The following is a 19,158-nucleotide window of genomic DNA, read 5'->3' as shown; positions in this document are numbered from 1 at the left end:
AAATCAGACATTTCCCAGCCTCTGAGCCTGGCTCACAGGTGTTCCCCCGTTGAGTGAGACTTTGCCCCAGCCTGAGTTTCTTTGGGGCATTCTGGCCAGTCTGTTTGTGGACCTGAGCCTGTCTCTTGCCTGAGGCCTGCAGGCTGAGTTTGTGGCCCTAGCCCTGTGGACATGCTGCAGGCTGCAGGAAGGGCTCTTTGTGAACGTCAGGACAACTGGCTAGTGAAGGAGGGTGGAGCACATGGCCCCCTCTGAGAATTTGGGCAGAAGTCTGGGCAACTTTAGAGGAGACAACCTCTGGCGTTTCAGGTGCTTTCTTCCCAAGGAGGGCAGGGATCTGCCCTGAGTGCCTTGCTGCCAACTGGATGGTGCCAGGGATGCTCACATCCTGTTTTGTCTGCTTCCCAGGACCTGAGTTGAGTCCAAGTTCTGGTATATGAAAGGGATGTGCACTACTGAAGGTGAGAGTCTCATCCAAGTTCTGGACACGAGGCTGACTCTCAAACACAGAGCCCGGGACACACCTCGTACTGGTCGTGTGGACGGGCAGTGTCCTGCTGGGTTTCTGGAGGAAAAGACAAACACAGGAAAATCTCCTGAGTCCCTGCACTTTCTCAAGCACCAACAAGGCCCACCAACACATGAATTTGGCTACAGAACATAGAGTGGAACCGGAAGACAAGTCATCAGCCCATGAAAGGAAAAGGGGCACTCCACCTCCACCTCCATGGCTATCAGCCAAGGACCCATTCCAAGAACGACGTGACATGTTTCAGGGCACATTGGGAAATATCCCATTCTTAATCAGAGGTCTCATGCATTGGGAGGGGCAGGGCTCTTTTGTGTGTTCTTCCATGTCATGTCGATGGCTAATGCTCCTCTCAGCAGAGTGTGAACACTGAGTAGTTGGCTTACAAAAGCTGAGAGTGTTCTCCCACTTTCAATAGGAATATGCCTGCATTGGACATTGTGTCCTTTGAGACGCTGGAGTCAACTATAACCCCATGAGCCCATGCACCACGTCATGGGGAATATGAAAAAAGTAACACAAAAAAATTGGAAAAGGCAAATGTGAAACATCAAAAGCAGGAGTCACATTGGGGCTCAATGTTGATAGCAAATCTCTCAGGCAGAAGGGCCACAGAAAAGGAACATATCATGCTTATCCTAGTCACCAAAAAGAGCAGGCAACCATGCACATACTCCCCTTAGGTAGGCACTGGGTTCTGTCTCTTCCTCCATTTGGGTTGCTGCCTACCCTGGGGTCTCCTACTGGTACTCCATGTCTGGAGTAGAGCCTTTCCCCGTTCCTCTTCTTGCCTGTAGAACACACGATGGCATTTGGATGGATGTAGAGTCGGGAGCAGAATGTGAGGTGCCCATTTTCTTAGTGTCTCCTGTGCTACCCTGGGTTCTCCCCCAAGTCTGTGCCTTTCCTCCTACAACACCCAGTCCCTAAGTCCAGGCAGCCCTTCTCATTTCCCACTAAGTAGTTCCATGTGACATATTGATTTTGTGCCTCCCATGTTCGGGTTAATTATGGTGCCCTGAACCCATCTCTTTCATATTTGAATGCAATGGAGAATGAGCTGCAGGCTGTGGCTTTGGGACATGGAGTCATTGTGGATCTCTCTCAATTGACCAAACCAGGAGCTGCATGTGGAAGTTTGGAGATGACTGTGTGGAGAAGGAGAGACACCACCCTCCTGGAGTTTTTGTGCCCGAGGATTCGATGCCACCTTACCCTTCCCTCACCTCTGCACATGGCGCTTCGCTCTGGCTGGCTGCTCACAGGCCCCTGTGCTCTGGAGATTCTCAGGCTTGCTTGGTGCCTTGTTCTCCTTCTCCTTCTTTGGGCCCAAGGTTTGTGGGGCCAGTGCACCATCCCAGTGCTTGATGGGGCATCTTCTGCTCTTTGCAGTGTGTCCAAAAGCCCCACATTCCTTACACTTCATCTGATGGTGGAAAAGCACAAGTTGTCAGGAGTCAGCCCAAGCACAACCAGCTCTGCCCTTTTACAGACAAATAGAGATTTTAAGTCTTAGTTTCCTCTCCTTTTAGTTCAGGTACTCAGGCCTGTGAACCATCAACATCTCGGGATTCAAGGGTCCTAGAACATGTTTGTGGAATCACCTATTATACTGGGGCACTGGAAGGAAGGTTTGGATGTTGCAACTTGAGGACCCTGGGCCAGATTTCAAAAACAGGACAAACGTTGGGATGCATGGGTTTCAAGTGGTTCCAAAAGATTCCTCCTCCCATCCTAGGAAGAAACTAAGCTGAGAGGATGTGCTGGGCAGGTCCTCGAGGGTTGTCAAGGGACAATTGGATGGTAGAGGCAATCTGAGAGGATGTAACCAAGATTCTGACCTGTGTCGCCCCCTGGCTTCCCATTGCCTCCAAAGTCCACATACCCTGGGGTCCTCCTCCTCAGGGGGAGGAGCCCTATGCCTCAGAGCTCCCCTCTGCTGTTGCTTCTTATTCTGGATTTGAATGAGCCTCGGGGCCAGAGGCTGTGAGGCACGCTCTGCTGACTGTCTCATGTTATTCCAATGAGATCCCATTTCCTCAGATGCTGACGTTGGGCTTTCCTAGGTCCAAGAGAAAAGAAAAGAGTGTCATGAACAAAGACATGATGGGAACTCTCAGATATTTCCCACATTGTGGCATGAAGTACATCCCATGATCCAGGGAGCCCAGTAGAATAGGTGGAGCACAGATGGGTGCGGGATCAATGGAGGAGTACACCAACTACTGCGTCTGAAAAAATAAGATTCTCCATGCTGTTAGAATTATATCAGAGTGAATGTATGATTCCCGTAGGTAAAATAAACCAATCTTAACCAAAGGGAACAATTTTGCCTCTATCAAAATGATAAACAAAAAAAGGAAAGGTGAAGAGAGATAAACCTAGATCATACAAAGAGAGATCAAAAGGAATTTCATCCTAATACAGAGATTTTCAGAAGCATGATAAACCAGACTTATTCTTGACAAAGTCAAAGTCATTTGCAGGAAATTCCAGTAGATATCCAAGAATGTCCTTGCGTATCTCCCTAAGCAGATTGACCTTGAAAAATATTTCCAAATTAATGGTACAGAGAGTAAATTCAGGAGTGGAACAGTGGTAATGAACCTAACCAAAGAGATAAGTTGAGGACTAGTAGATATTCAAGAATGTCCTTGCATATCTGACCTAAGCAAATTAACCTTGAGATATATTTCCAAATCAATGATACAGAGAGCAAACTCAGGAGTGGATCAGTGGTAATGAGTTTAACCATATAGAGAAGCTGAGCATGTGGCGGGTTGGATGTTGAATTTCACCTAACCCAACCTTTCAAAGAGTTTAGAACATGGGTTCTTAAACTCTTCCACAGAAAGAAAGAGAAAAAAATCATTCCCAATGCATGGTGTGCGGTCACGGTGATTTTCTACCATAACGTGATATAAGAAAAACAAAACAAATCAATGATAAATATTGAGCGGCAGAGAAGAATGAAATTCTGACATTTTCCCAACATGCTATGGATGGAAGCAGTGTACATCCTTGGCCACACGTGCCAAACCAATGTTTGTTCCTAGGTGTGCATACTAAGGGGAGAAGGTGCACTAAATTGGGAAGGGGGAAGGTGAGAGGTGGGTGGGGAGAGAGGGGACGGAATGGAATAGCAGGTCAGAAGAGAGGGGAAAATGGGTAGAGCAAGGCTAGCTGAGGATGACCCAGGACTTCTATGCGCCTGTGTGGAAATAGTACAGGGAATCCCTTTGCTCTATCCATCCGAGATAGTCCCTATCCTACCCAAGGGTCCATGGTAAACTACAGCTGTTTTCATACACATTGATCCACCAGCCCACAGGTATCAGAATGCTGCAGTAAAAGGTCTCTGAAATTTCAATAGTTTGTGGTGATTTGAACTTCGAATGACCTATTTGACCTGCTCAGCATAAAGAAACACTCTTGGAAATATACAACCTTCCTTACACAAGTACCTCATCCTCCATCCTTAACATTTTCCCCATCTACATGTTTTCTAAGGAATCTTCTGTAAACTACCTAGGCAAAGAAAACCAACCTGAGACCCGAAGGTTTGCTGTCTTCTGTCAGCAGGTGCTCAGACAGGTGAGCCTGGACACAGATCCCAGGAAGAGAAGCAGCTTCCTGGACTCCAGCCGGAAGAGGAAGTGAGCGAAAGTGGCTTCTGGGAACTGGTATGCTGCCCCAGGATCACGTGATGCAACACGTCATATTCAATACCACAGGTTCAATTTTAGGCCAAAATTCAGTGACTCACACCTTTGATTTCCATGACTGCATCCGGAAGGAAGATTTGCCAGCCTTTTCCAGTCAGTACTTTTCTTTTACAGACGTTCAAACTCCAGAGTTTGAATGATTTTGAGGTGCTGGGAAGAAGGCACAGGCCAGTTGACCTAAGGGGCTTGGAGTTTTTACAAGTTTGGCTCTCTGGGGTGTCAAAGTTTTTTGTTGTTTTTGTTGTTTGCTTGTTTGTTTGTTTGTTTGTTTAACGCTGCCATTTTAACTTAAGGATTCCAGAATTCAAAGAAATGCTGCCCAATGCTTCCATGCTTTCTGCGACATAATAAGCTCTGCATTGCATCAGATTCTAAATTTTCATTGGAAGAGTATTTCTTTTTTGCTGGGTTTGGAATGACATTTGTGGATGGATATTCAAGTGCCCAGAATAACCATAGGGCTTAAAGAGAGCCTGCTGCTGAGGGCTGATGCCCCTTCTTTCTCTTCCAAATCTGGTGGGGTTCTGAGGTCCCTTGGTGGAAGAGTGTATGTTTCTGGATTCAGCTCCCTGCCCCCGCCCCCAGGGCATCCCTTCAGGCCCTCACCTGGGCCAATCCTGAAATACTGCTGCAGAGGAAAAATTCTCCTGTGTAAGTCTCAAAGGTCCCTTGCCCAAAGGTTTTCCCAGCACTCTACCAGGGCTTTGGTGCTGGTGTCCCTTCCTTTGTAGGTCACCAAGGATTTCATTCACACAGATTTGCACTTTTGAATACACAGGCATATGGGTGCACAGTTCAGAACACCTGGTACCTCAATAGGTTTGCAAATCTCCAATATCACAGAAAAGTGAATGCAGCCTTTACTCCCACACTCCCTTTAGATGATTTCCTTTTTTGTTATTAATATGTTTATGTGTTCATGGAACTTTTGTTTATGCATTTATGTATGTGCAGTGAGTAGAATCAAAACACACTCGCCCACGGGTGGGAGGCCAGCGCTCTGCAACTGAGCAACAACCCTTGCCCCATCTTTTCATAGTTCTTGAAATAATGGGTAGAATCAATTCTAAGATAGCTCCGAATTTTCCAACTTAAAAGCATCATGAAAATCTATCAGGAAAGATAGTCAAAATAATGTAATTGAAGAAAGAATGAAACTGTTTGTTTCTCATGAAGAGTTTTGAAGGAATACCAACTCAATGCATTATTAGTCTGTATTAGGCTCTATCTAATGCGAAAGTACATATGAACACACAGGCACATGCATACGAATATGCACATGATCATGTCCATAAACACATGTGCACACAAACACACAAACACACACACACACTCACACACACCCCCCCCACACACACACACACACACAACACTCCATACCCCACTTCCCCACACAAATGGGAGCGCACACATAAGCAGCTAGAATTTTTTTCCGGATTTTTTTTTCTTTTTTGGTGAGAGTGGATCCAAGTGCATCCCATTACCGATTGCCTGCTGTCCTACTTGAAAATTGGTGAAGCTACTGGACTTCCCTAAATACACTTGAACCATCCCTGTAAGGAATCTACTTCATTACTTCTCATTTTCCCAAAGAGCCTTTGGAGAACAGAACCCTTTCAGTGCTCCAGGCTGTGAATAGGCCACACCCAAAGCTTTCTCATCTCCTTAAGTCCTCAGAAAGCATTGTGGATCTGACCCCAAGGTAGTGGGTGTGCTGGGTTGACTAGTGATCATGTGAGTACATGGAAAATTCCGCCTTTGAAAACCATCTCTGAAAGGGGAAGTATCTCTCTTTCACTTGAGGTCAGGCAGGAAATTCTACTAGTCATTGATGGTGGAGACAAAGAGGCAACTTCCCTCCACAGGTGATAGCAGTCTAGGGAGGATGTCCTTATTAAGCCCAATTCTGCTCCATCAAATGCAGCTGTTGTTCAAGTCCTCTTGGGTTCTTCTCTACCTGCAAGTTCCAAAGAGTGAGCCTGGGCACATGCCACTTAAGCAACAGTTTCTTTCAATCCACAGTGGGCTGCTAGAGAGAAACTGTCTGCCTGGAAGAGTCTTTCTATGGGTGGCACTGGGCTGTGGAATATTTGAAACACCTGCTAGTTGAATGCAGCTCTGCTCATTCTGAGCCTCAGAGCCCCTCAGTCAATGAAGGAAGTGGAGGAAAATATTCTATAGAATATTCCGGAGGGAACAGAATGCATTCTAGCCGAAGCTAAAAGAAAGTGTTTGTGTCCATTGACCCAATTCAGTGCCTCCAAAGGTCCCCATTTGGGAAACCCAATTGTTACAGGTCAGTACCCTTCCAAGGGAGAAGGGGGAGTTGACTCAGGACCCGTGGTATTCTTAGCATGCAGGATAGAAGAGAAACTCCACAGGACACATTCGAACACATACACAGAGGTTGGATTAAGAAAAATAATGCTGAGAGGGGTGGAAGGCAGCATCCAACACAGGCCAGGGCTGGATGATATGGCCAGGCCAGTGGAGAGCAAAAATTATGGTGGCTTGCATCCCACTCAGCATGCAGATCTACGAATACCACAGACAGCACAGGAAGGCTATGGAGCCAACACGTGTGCTGGAGTCAAATTGTTGTTCAGCTTTGCATTGGCCCCAATGTCACTGATGACTCTGCAAGTACAAGAGAACCCAGGTCGACTTGATCATCAGGAATATGGGATGGAAACCTTTGCAGTTCCTCATGTCATCCACCTGAGACAGTTCTTTCTAGTGGATGAAAGCTGCCTCCATATGTGGAGGATCAAGGACCAGAACAGATTCCTGCTGGGAGCGCAGAAGAAAGAGAGACATTCTCTGAAATGCTTTCCATAGGAAAGGCTTCCTCATCTCTTCAGCCTGCAGGTCTTCCACCCACCACCCCCTCTCTATCTATGTCAGATCCACCAATCACTTCTCAGAAATTCATGGACTAGGTGGGTTAGGAATTTCGGGGCATATTTCTTTGAACTTCCGGAGAGCTGCTTTGCGTGCTTTTCCCAGTTTCCATCTATGGGACACGAGAGGCCTGGGAGAAGCTACAATTCTCAGAGTGTCTAATTACCAAGAATTTATTGCTCCAGAACATGGAAAAAACCTTAGTACACTGTGACCATTTCCAGGCTGTGAGGCTGGTAGGGTGTTTTAAAAATATATGTTTCATTCGTCTGTTTTCACTTGGAAAAGTAAAAGGACTAAGAGAAGTGCTGTTGTTTTGTGTGAGTTCTGTGTGCACATGTTACTATTGGAGGGCTTGTTTCTTTTTGTGTGTGCAAATACACCTGTGGGTTTAGAAGTCTTTTGGTACAGATGTTTTCATACAAAGGAAGATCCAGAAAGTATTAGAGGTTGCATTTTTTCAAAGCAGTATTGCCATTTCAGCCACCTGCACATGAAACAGAAACATTTTCACGCTTCCACAGTTTCAAATGTTATACAGATAGGGAGATCTTCAAATCACTCTCAGACCACAGTTTACCATTCCAATGAAGCCTTTATTGTGGGCAAGCAGTGGACACAATCTAAAACCAAGATAGCCAGAGTGGCACATGCCCTTATGTTTTGCCTCTTATTGAAGCCAGAAACACACCAAAGTTATGTTTGCTCAAGGGCATGACTCCTCCCCTACCACTGCAATCGGTAAGAATTTCGTGTCTCCATGTGCCAGGGCACAGGAAAGCCCTGCAACCAGTTTTTAATCTCACTGTCACATGGACACAGTTGACTGATACACTTTTGCTCATCAGAGAAACAGGCTCACTTTCAGGGACCTTCTTGGCCCTATGCCTGTTCAAGGGGGAGATCAGAGGCACTCCTGCTAATGGACACGAAATGCCAGCCTAGCCAAGCTTTTCTCTGGTCCAGTCATGGCTCTGGCACCCGGGTGTTCTGCACACCTTTATTTTAGACCCTAGTATATGTGATATGGGCACAGAACAAAGTAGACCTGAGTGCACACTGGTGAGCAGATAACATTCCTTCACCCTCTGCATTGTTCACAATACTCCCCCGGCCTCTCCACACCTTCCTTCCCTCACTAAATGCGCATCACTTGGTGAAAGATGCTCACAGCACGGGTGGGAGAAGGAACTCCTACGATACTTGGGGGTCTAGGACAGGCCCCTGTATTTATGGCACTCTCCACATCAGGAGTGGAGACAGGAAATGTACAAGAAAGCCTACACTGAGCAAACAATCAAATCTGAATACGGAATGTATCTCAAGAGCTGCATTGCCAGACATCAGTATTCACATATCTCCATTCTTTCAGGCTCCAAAATCAAATTGAGGAGCTCCATGTTTCTCCTCCCTGTTTCCCTGCAAAATCTCCTGCCTGTGGATCAGAATCCACATCACCCAGACTGTCTGAATAGGGACAGCCATGTCAGTTCCATCGGAAGAAGGGAGTGTCCAGTTAATAAATCTTGGCTAAAACACCACAGAGTCATTCTGGACCCTGGACACACATGTTTCCAGACATTGGAAATGGGGACTGGGTGTGAAGGAAAAGAGCTCCTTCCACCAGCTGCAGTGGTTCCACAAATGCTCACAATTAAGAGCACCCAGAGAGAGAGTTGAAAAGCCTCAATGTTCAGGCCCCCAAATCGCAAGTGACTTCGATGATCTGGGATACACAATTTCCACCCATTTATTATGGTAGTATGTGAAATTCAGTGATATCCTGAACTACACCAAACGAATGATCTTAATTGCCATGTGGACATCATCTGAGACATTCGGGCTGTCCAAGTCATTACAATTGAGCACTAGGACACAAAAAAATGCAGTTTTCAGGAAAGACAAAGTAGAAAGGCAAATGCCTATTGAGCACTCAAAGGATGCACACAGTAAAACATGGGGAAATTGATTGAGGATTCAGAGAAGCGTCAAGTACATGATTATCATAAGGGGCAAGGAACAAAAAAGGAAAGGCCAGAGAAATTGCCCACAATGCTTTTCATGACCACACTCGACCGTCAAGAAGGTCCACTGAAGCCCAGGACAGAGGTCCCAGTGATCAGCCAGTGTAAACCTCCATGCAGTCATAGGACAAAAAGGACAAACTTGAGCCTTCTACTTCTGTCCAACTTCAATCTCTACACCTGCATATACACTCCATTTGTCATCCCATTGAAAGCCTGTGGAAGGTGACATGAGCACATTGGACCATCCCCTGGAAACACCATTCAGAGGAGTCTCGTCTCTGAGTTCTGGACAGGTGGCTATGCATCAGATGCAGGCAGGGTCTGTGGCTGTGCCAGAGTTTTCTGAAGTCCCAGCCTTGACTTCTACTCCATAGCTAGAAAGGTCTGTGACCCTGGTGCCACCTGCTCCTGCATGAGAGACCCTGCAAGTTATTGGAGCCCCAGGGGCCATTCTTCCCTGCTATGGTGTGCCTCATTCCATGTCACTGTCCTCAGAGAGGAGGACACAAGAAGGTCTTCATAGAGGACACTCACTGGCTCCTGGGAGCTGGGACACTCCCACTCATCAAGATAGGGGAGGATGTCAGCAAGAGCACTGGTCTTTGCAGCAGCTGGAGAGGAAGGGAGATCAGCAATGAACCTGGATCTCCACCAGTTTTTGTGCATTCTCTTGAAGACCATTAGGAGGGGCTGTCGGGCAACACAGCTGGGTGCTGGTGGACTGGATTTGGTACACGGCTTGACTGGATTCAGGAAAGGGCTTTCCTTGGGAGGGCAAAGATCCATGCTGGAATCATGGGCTGGAGATTTTCTGGTCACCTGGGGTGACCCTTTTAGTCTGATTCCACTTGTATCTTGCCAAGAAGGCAGACATTTCCCAGCCTCTGAGCCTGGCTCACAGGTGTTCCCCCGTTGAGTGAGACTTTGCCCCAGCCTGAGTTTCTTTGGGGCATTCTGGCCAGTCTGTTTGTGGACCTGAGCCTGTCTCTTGCCTGAGGCCTGGAGGCTGAGTTTGTGGCCCTGGCCCTGTGGACATGCTGCAGGCTGCAGGCAGGGCTCTTTGTGAACGTCAGGACAACTGGCTAGTGAAGGAGGGTGGAGCACATGGCCCCCTCTGAGAATTTGGGCAGAAGTCTGGGCAACTTTAGAGGAGACAACCTCTGGCGTTTCAGGTGCTTTCTTCCCAAGGAGGGCAGGGATCTGCCCTGAGTGCCTTGCTGCCGACTGGATGGTGCCAGGGATGCTCACATCCTGTTTTGTCTGCATCCCAGGACCTGAGTTGAGTCCAAGTTCTGGTATATGAAAGGGATGTGCGCTACTGAAGGTGAGGAGTCTCATCCAAGTTCTGGACACGAGGCTGACTCTCAAACACAGAGCCCGGGACACACCTCGTACTGGCCGTGTGGACGGGCAGTGGCCTGCTGGGTTTCTGGAGGAAAAGACAAACACAGGAAAATCTCCTGAGTCCCTGCACTTTCTCAAGCACCAACAAGGCCCACCAACACATGAATTTGGCTACAGAACATAGAGTGGAACCGGAAGACAAGTCATCAGCCCATGAAAGGAAAAGGGGCACTCCACCTCCACCTCCATGGCTATCAGCCAAGGACCCATTCCAAGAACGACGTGACATGTTTCAGGCACATTGGGAAATATCCCATTCTTAATCAGAGGTCTCATGCATTGGGAGGGGCAGGGCTCTTTTGTGTGTTCTTCCATGTCATGTCGATGGCTAATGCTCCTCTCAGCAGAGTGTGAACACTGAGGAGTTGGCTTACAAAAGCTGAGAGTGTTTCTCCCACTTTCAATAGGAATATGCCTGCATTGGACATTGTGTCCTTTGAGACGCTGGATTCAACTATGACCCCATGAGCCCATGCACCACGTCATGGGGAATATGAAAAAAGTAACACAAAAAAATTGGAAAGGGCAAATGTGAAACATCAAAAGCAGGAGTCACATTGGGGTTCAATGTTGATAGCAAATCTCTAAGGCAGAAGGGCCACAGAAAAGGAACATATCATGCTTATCCTAGTCACCAAAAGTGCAGGCAACCATGGACATACTAACCCTTAGGTAGGCACTGGGTTCTGTCTCTTTCCTTCCATTTGGGTTGCTGCCTACCCTGGGGTCTCCTACTGGTACTCCATGTCTGGAGTAGAGCCTTTCCCCATTCCTCTTCTTGCCTGTAGAACACACGATGGCATTTGGATGGATGTAGAGTCAGGAGCAGAATGTGAGGTGCCCATTTTCTTAGTGTCTCCTGTGCTACCCTGGGTTCTCCCCCAAGTCTGTGCCTTTCCTCCTACAACACCCAGTCCCTACGTCCAGGCAGCCCTTCTCATTTCCCACTAAGTAGTTCCATGTGGACATATTGATTTTGTGCCTCCATGTTCGTGTTAATTATGGTGCCTTGAACCTATCTCTTTCATATTTTGAATGCAAAGGAGAATGAGCTGCAGGCTGTGGCTTTGGGACATGGAGTCATTGGTGTATCTCTCTCAATTGACCAAACCAGGAGCTGCATGTGGATGTTTGGAGATGACTGTGTGGAGAAGGAGAGACACCACCCCCTGGAGTTTTTGTGCCCGAGGCTTCGATGCCACCTTACCCTTCCCTCACCTCTGCACATGGTGCTTCACTCTTGCTGGCTGCTCACAGGCCCCTGAGCTCTGGAGATTCTCAGGCTTTCTTGGTGCCTTGTTCTCCTTCTCCTTCTTTGGGCCCAAGGGTTGTGGGGCCAGTGCACCATCCCAGTGCTTGATGGGGCATCTTCTGCTCTTTGCAGTGTGTCCAAAAGCCCCACATTCCTTACACTTCATCTGATGGTGGAAAAGCACAAGTTGTCAGGAGTCAGCCCAAGGCACAACCAGCTCTGCCCTTTTACAGACAAATAGAGATTTTTAAGTCTTAGTTTCCTCTCCTTTTAGTTCAGGTACCCAGGCCTGTGACCATCAACATCTCGGGATTCAAGGGTCCTAGAACACGTTTGTGGAATCACCTATTATACAGGGGCACTGGAAGGAAGGTTTGGATGTTGCAACTTGAGGACCCTGGGCCAGATTTCAAAAACAGGACAAACGTTGGGATGCATGGGTTTCAAGTGGTTCCAAAAGATTCCTCCTCCCATCCTAGGAAGAAACTAAGCTGAGAGGATGTGCTGGGCAGGTCCTCGAGTGTTGGCAAGGGACAATTGGATGGTAGAGGCAATCTGAGAGGATGTAACCAAGATTCTGACCTGTGACGCCCCCTGGCTTCCCATTGCCTCCAAAGTCCACATACCCTGGGGTCCTCCTCCTCAGGGGAGAGGAGCCCTATGCCTCAGAGCTCCCCTCTGCTGTTGCTTCTTATTCTGGATTTGAATGAGCCTCGGGGCCAGAGGCTGTGAGGCACGCTCTGCTGACTGTCTCATGTTATTCCAATGAGATCCCATTTCCTCAGATGCTGACGTTGGGCTTCCTAGGTCCAAGAGAAAAGAAAAGAGTGTCATGAACAAAGACATGATGGGAACTCTCAGATATTTCCCACATTGTGGCATGAAGTACATCCCATGATCCAGGGAGCCCAGTAGAATAGGTGGAGCACAGATGGTGCGGGATCAATGGAGGAGTACACCAACTACTGCGTCTGAAAAAATAAGATTCTCCATGCTGTTAGAATTATATCAGAGTGAATGTATGATTCCCGTAGGTAAAATAAACCAATCTTAACCAAAGGGAACAATTTTTGCCTCTATCAAAATGATAAACAAAAAAAAGGAAAGGTGAAGAGAGATAAACCTAGATCATACAAAGAGAGATCAAAAGGAATTTCATCCTAATACAGAGATTTTCAGAAGCATGATAAACCAGACTTATTCTTGACAAAGTCAAAGTCATTTGCAAGAAATTCCAGTAGATATCCAAGAATGTCCTTGCGTATCTCCCTAAGCAGATTGACCTTGAAAAATATTTCCAAATTAATGGTACAGAGAGCAAATTCAGGAGTGGAACAGTGGTAATGAACCTAACCAAAGAGATAAGTTGAGGACTAGTAGATATTCAAGAATGTCCTTGCATATCTGACCTAAGCAAAATTAACCTTGAGATATATTTCCAAATCAATGATACAGAGAGCAAACTCAGGAGTGGATCAGTGGTAATGAGTTTAACCATATAGAGAAGCTGAGCATGTGGCGGGTTGGATGTTGAATTTCACCTAACCCAACCTTTCAAAGAGTTTAGAACATGTGTTCTTAAACTCTTCCACAGAAAGAAAGAGAAAAAATCATTCCCAATGCATGGTGTGCAGTCACGATGATTTTCTACCATAACGTGATATAAGAAAAAGAGAACAAATCAATGATAAATATTGAGCGGCAGAGAAGAATGAAATTCTGACATTTTCCCAACATGCTATGGATGGAAGCAGTGTACTTCCTTGGCCACACGTGCCAAACCAATGTTTGTTCCTAGGTGTGCATACTAAGGGGAGAAGGTGCACTAAGTGGGAAGGGGGAAGGCGAGAGGTGGGGTGGGGAGAGAGGGGACAGGAATGGAATAGCAGGTCAGAAGAGAGGGGGAAAATGGGTAGAGCAAGGCTAGCTTAGGATGACCCAGGACTTCTGTGCGCCTGTGTGGAAATAGTACAGGGAATCCCTTTGCTCTATCCATCCGAGATAGTCCCTATCCTACCCCAAGGGTCCATGGTAAACTACAGCTGTTTTCATACACATTGATCCACCAGCCCACAGGTATCAGAATGCTGCAGTAAAAGGTCTCTGAAATTTCAATAGTTTGTGGTGATTTGAACTTCGAATGACCTATTTGACCTGCTCAGCATAAAGAAACACTCTTGGAAAATACAACCTTCCTTACACAAGTACCTCATCCTCCATCCTTAACATTTTCCCCATCTACATGTTTTCTAAGGAATCTTCTGTAAACTACCTAGGCAAAGAAAACCAACCTGAGACCTGAACGTTTTGCTGTCTTCTGTCAGCAGGTGCTCAGGACAGGTGAGCCTGGACACAGATCCCAGGAAGAGAAGCAGCTTCCTGGACTCCAGCCGGAAGAGGAAGTGAGGGAAGGTGGCTTCTGGGAACTGGTATGCTGCCCCAGGATCACGTGATGCAACACGTCACCTTCAATACCACAGTTCAATTTTAGGCCAAAATTCAGTGACTCACACCTTTGATTTCCATGACTGCATCCGGAAGGAAGATTTGCCAGGCTTTTCCAGTCAGTACTTTTCTTTTACACACGTTCAAACTCCAGAGTTTGAATGATTTTGAGGTGCTGGGAAGAAGGCACAGGCCAGTTGACCTAAGGGGCTTGGAGTTTTTACAAGTTTGGCTCTCTGGGGTGTCAAAGTTTTTTGTTGTTTTTGTTGTTTGTTTGTTTGTTTGTTTGTTTAACGCTGCCATTTTAACTTAAGGATTCCAGAATTCAAAGAAATGCTGCCCAATGCTTCCATGCTTTCTGCGACATAATAAGCTCTGCATTGCATCAGATTCTAAATTTTCATTGGACGAATATTTCTTTTTTGCTGGGTTTGGAATGACATTTGTGGATGGATATTCAAGTGCCCAGAATAACCATAGGGCTTAAAGAGAGCCTGCTGCTGAGGGCTGATGCCCCTTCTTTCTCTTCCAAATCTGGTGGGGTTCTGAGGTCCCTTGGTGGAAGAGTGTATGTTTCTGGATTCAGCACCCTGCCCCCCGCCCCCAGGGCATCCCTTCAGGCCCTCACCTGGGCCAATCCTGAAATACTGCTGCAGAGGAAAAATTCTCCTGTGTAAGTCTCAAGGGTCCCTTGCCCAAAGGTTTTCCCAGCACTCTACCAGGGCTTTGGTGCTGGTGTCCCCCTCCTTTGTAGGTCACCAAGGATTTCATTCACACAGATTTGCACTTTTGAATACACAGGCATATGGGTGCACAGTTCAGAACACCTGGTACCTCAATAGGTTTGCAAATCTCCAATATCACAGAAAAGTGAATGCAGCCTTTACTCCCACACTCCCTTTAGATGATTTCCTTTTTTGTTATTAATATGTTTATGTGTTCATGGAACTTTTGTTTATGCATTTGTGTATGTGCAGTGAGTAGAATCAAAACACACTCGCCCACTGGTGGGAGGCCAGCGCTCTGCAACTGAGCAACAACCCTTGCCCCATCTTTTCATAGTTCTTGAAATAATGGGTAGAATCAATTCTAAGATAGCTCCGAATTTTCCAACTTAAAAGCATCATGAAATCTATCAGGAAAGATAGTCAAATAATGTAATTGAAGAAAGAATGAAACTGTTTGTTTCTCATGAAGAGTTGTGAAGGAATACCAACTCAATGCATTATTAGTCTGAATTAGGCTCTATCTAATGCGAAAGTACATATGAACACACAGGCACATGCATACGAATATGCACATGATCATGTCCATAAACACATGTGCACACAAACTCACAAACACACACACTCACACACACACCCACCCCCCCCCACACACACACAACACTCCATACCCCACTTGCACACACAAATGGGAGCGCACACATAAGCAGCTAGAATTTTTTTCCGGATTTGTTTTTTCTTTTTTGGTGAGAGTGGATCCAAGTGCATCCCATTACCGATTGCCTGCTGTCCTACTTGAAAATTGGTGAAGCTACTGGACTTCCCTAAATACACTTGAACCATCCCTGTAAGGAATCTACTTCATTACTTCTCATTTTCCCAAAGAGCCTTTGGAGAACAGAACCCTTTCAGTGCTCCAGGCTGTGAATAGGCCACACCCAAAGCTTTCTCATCTCCTTAAGTCCTCAGAAAGCATTGTGGATCTGACCCCAAGGTAGTGGGTGTGCTGGGTCGACTAGTGATCATGTGAGTACATGGAAAATTCTGCCTTTGAAAACCATCTCTGAAAGGGGAAGTATCTCTCTTTCACTTGAGGTCAGGCAGGAAATTCTACTAGTCATTGATGGTGGAGACAAAGAGGCAACTTCCCTCCACAGGTGATAGCAGTCTAGGGAGGGATGTCCTTATTAAGCCCAATTCTGCTCCATCAAATGCAGCTGTTGTTCAAGTCCTCTTGGGTTCTTCTCTACCTGCAAGTTCCAAAGAGTGAGCCTGGGCACATGCCACTTAAGCAACAGTTTCTTTCAATCCACAGTGGGCTGCTAGAGAGAAACTGTCTGCCTGGAAGAGTCTTTCTATGGGTGGCACTGGGCTGTGGAATATTTGAAACACCTGCTAGTTGAATGCAGCTCTGCTCATTCTGAGCCTCAGAGCCCCTCAGTCAATGAAGGAAGTGGAGGAAAATATTCTATAGAATATTCCGGAGGGAACAGAATGCATTCTAGCCGAAGCTAAAAGAAAGTGTTTGTGTTCATTGACGCAATTCAGTGCCTCCATAGGTCCCCATTTGGGAAACCCAATTGTTACAGGTCAGTACCCTTCCAAGGGAGAAGGGGGAGTTGACTCAGGACCCATGGTATTCTTAGCATGCAGGATAGAAGAGAAACTCCACAGGACACACTCAAACACATACACAGAGGTTGGATTAAGAAAAATAATGCTGAGAGGGGTGGAAGGCAGCATCCAACACAGGCCAGGGCTGGATGATATGGCCAGGCCAGTGGAGAGCAAAAATTATGGTGGCTTGCATCCCACTCAGCATGCAGATCTACGAATACCACAGACAGCACAGGAAGGCTATGGAGCCAACACGTGTGCTGGAGTCAAATTGTTGTTCAGCTTTGCATTGGCCCCAATGTCACTGATGACTCTGCAAGTACAAGAGAACCCAGGTCGACTTGATCATCAGGAATATGGGATGGAAACCTTTGCAATTCCTCATGTCATCCACCTGAGACAGTTCTTTCTAGTGGATGAAAGCTGCCTCCATATGTGGGAGGATCAAGGACCAGAATAGATTCCTGCTGGGAGCGCAGAAGAAAGAGAGACATTCTCTGAAATGCTTTCCATAGGAAAGGCTTCCTCATGTCTTCAGCCTGCAGGTCTTCCACCCACCACCCCCTCTCTATCCATGTCAGATCCACCAATCACTTCTCAGAAATTCATGGACTAGGTGGGTTAGGAATTTCGGGGCATATTTCTTTGAACTTCCGGAGAGCTGCTTTGCGTGCTTTTCCCATTTTCCATCTATGGGACACGAGAGGCCTGGGAGAAGCTACAATTCTCAGAGTGTCTAATTACCAAGAATTTATTGCTCCAGAACATGGAAAAAACCTTAGTACACTGTGACCATTTTCCAGGCTGTGAGGCTGGTAGGGTGTTTTAAAAATATATGTTTCATTCGTCTGTTTTCACTTGGAAAAGTAAAAGGACTAAGAGAAGTGCTGTTGTTTTGTGTGAGTTCTGTGTGCACATGTTACTATTGGAGGGCTTGTTTCTTTTTGTGTGTGCAAATACACCTGTGGGTTTAGAAGTCTTTTGGTACAGATGTTTTCATACAAAGGAAGATCCAGAAAGTATTAGAGGTTGCATTTTTTCAAAGCAGTATTGCCATTTCAGCCACCTGCACATGAAACAGAAAACATTTTCACGCTTCCACAGTTTCAAATGTTATACAGATAGGGAGATCTTCAAATCACTCTCAGACCACAGTTTACCATTCCAATGAAGCCTTTATTGTGGGCAAGCAGTGGACACAATCTAAAACCAAGATAGCCAGAGTGGCACATGCCCTTATGTTTTGCCTCTTATTGAAGCCAGAAACACACCCAAAGTTATGTTTGCTCAAGGGCATGACTCCTCCCCTACCACTGCAATCGGTAAGAATTTCGTGTCTCCATGTGCCAGGGCACAGGAAAGCCCTGCAACCAGTTTTTAATCTCACTGTCACATGGACACAGTTGACTGATACACTTTTGCTCATCAGAGAAACAGGCTCACTTTCAGGGACCTTCTTGGCCCTATGCCTGTTCAAGGGGGAGATCAGAGGCACTCCTGCTAATGGACACGAAATGCCAGCCTAGCCAAGCTTTTCTCTGGTCCAGTCATGGCTCTGGCACCCGGGTGTTCTGCACACCTTTATTTTAGACCCTAGTATATGTGATATGGGCACAGAACAAAGTAGACCTGAGTGCACACTGGTGAGCAGATAACATTCCTTCACCCTCTGCATTGTTCACAATACTCCCCCGGCCTCTCCACACCTTCCTTCCCTCACTAAATGCGCATCACTTGGTGAAAGATGCTCACAGCACGGGTGGGGAGAAGGAACTCCTACGATACTTGGGGGGCCTAGGACAGGCCCAGTATTTATGGCACTCTCCACATCAGGAGTGGAGACAGGAAATGTACAAGAAAGCCTACACTGAGCAAACAATCAAATCTGAATACGGAATGTATCTCAAGAGCTGCATTGCCAGACATCAGTGTTCACATATCTCCATTCTTTCAGGCTCCAAAATCAAATTGAGGAGCTCCATGTTTCTCCTCCCTGTTTCCCTGCAAAATCTCCTGCCTGTGGATCAGAATCCACATCACCCCAGACTGTGTCTGAATAGGGACAGCCATGTCAGTGCCATCGGGAGAAGGGAGTGTCCAGTTAATAAATCTTGGCTAAAACACCACAGAGTCATTCTGGACCCTGGACACACATGTTTCCAGACATTGGAAATGGGGACTGGGTGTGAAGGAAAAGAGCTCCTTCCACCAGCTGCAGTGGTTCCACAAATGCTCACAATTAAGAGCACCCAGAGAGAGAGTTGAAAATCCTCAATGTTCAGGCCCCCAAATCGCAAGTGACTTCGATGATCTGGGATACACAATTTCACCCATTTATTATGGTAGTATGTGAAATTCAGTGATATCCTGAACTACACCAAACGAAAGATCTTAATTGCCATGTGGACATCATCTGAGACATTCGGGCTGTCCAAGTCATTACAATTGAGCACTAGGGACACAAAAAAAATGCAGTTTTCAGGAAAGACAAAGTAGAAAGGCATATGCCTATTGAGCACTCAAAGGATGCACA

Source organism: Spermophilus citellus (genome assembly GCF_964194105.1).
Source record: "Spermophilus citellus genome assembly, contig: SCAFFOLD_61, whole genome shotgun sequence".
Taxonomy (NCBI): domain Eukaryota; kingdom Metazoa; phylum Chordata; class Mammalia; order Rodentia; family Sciuridae; genus Spermophilus; species Spermophilus citellus.
The sequence above is the reverse complement of the archived record's forward strand: the minus strand, read 5'-3'. Positions refer to the sequence as shown.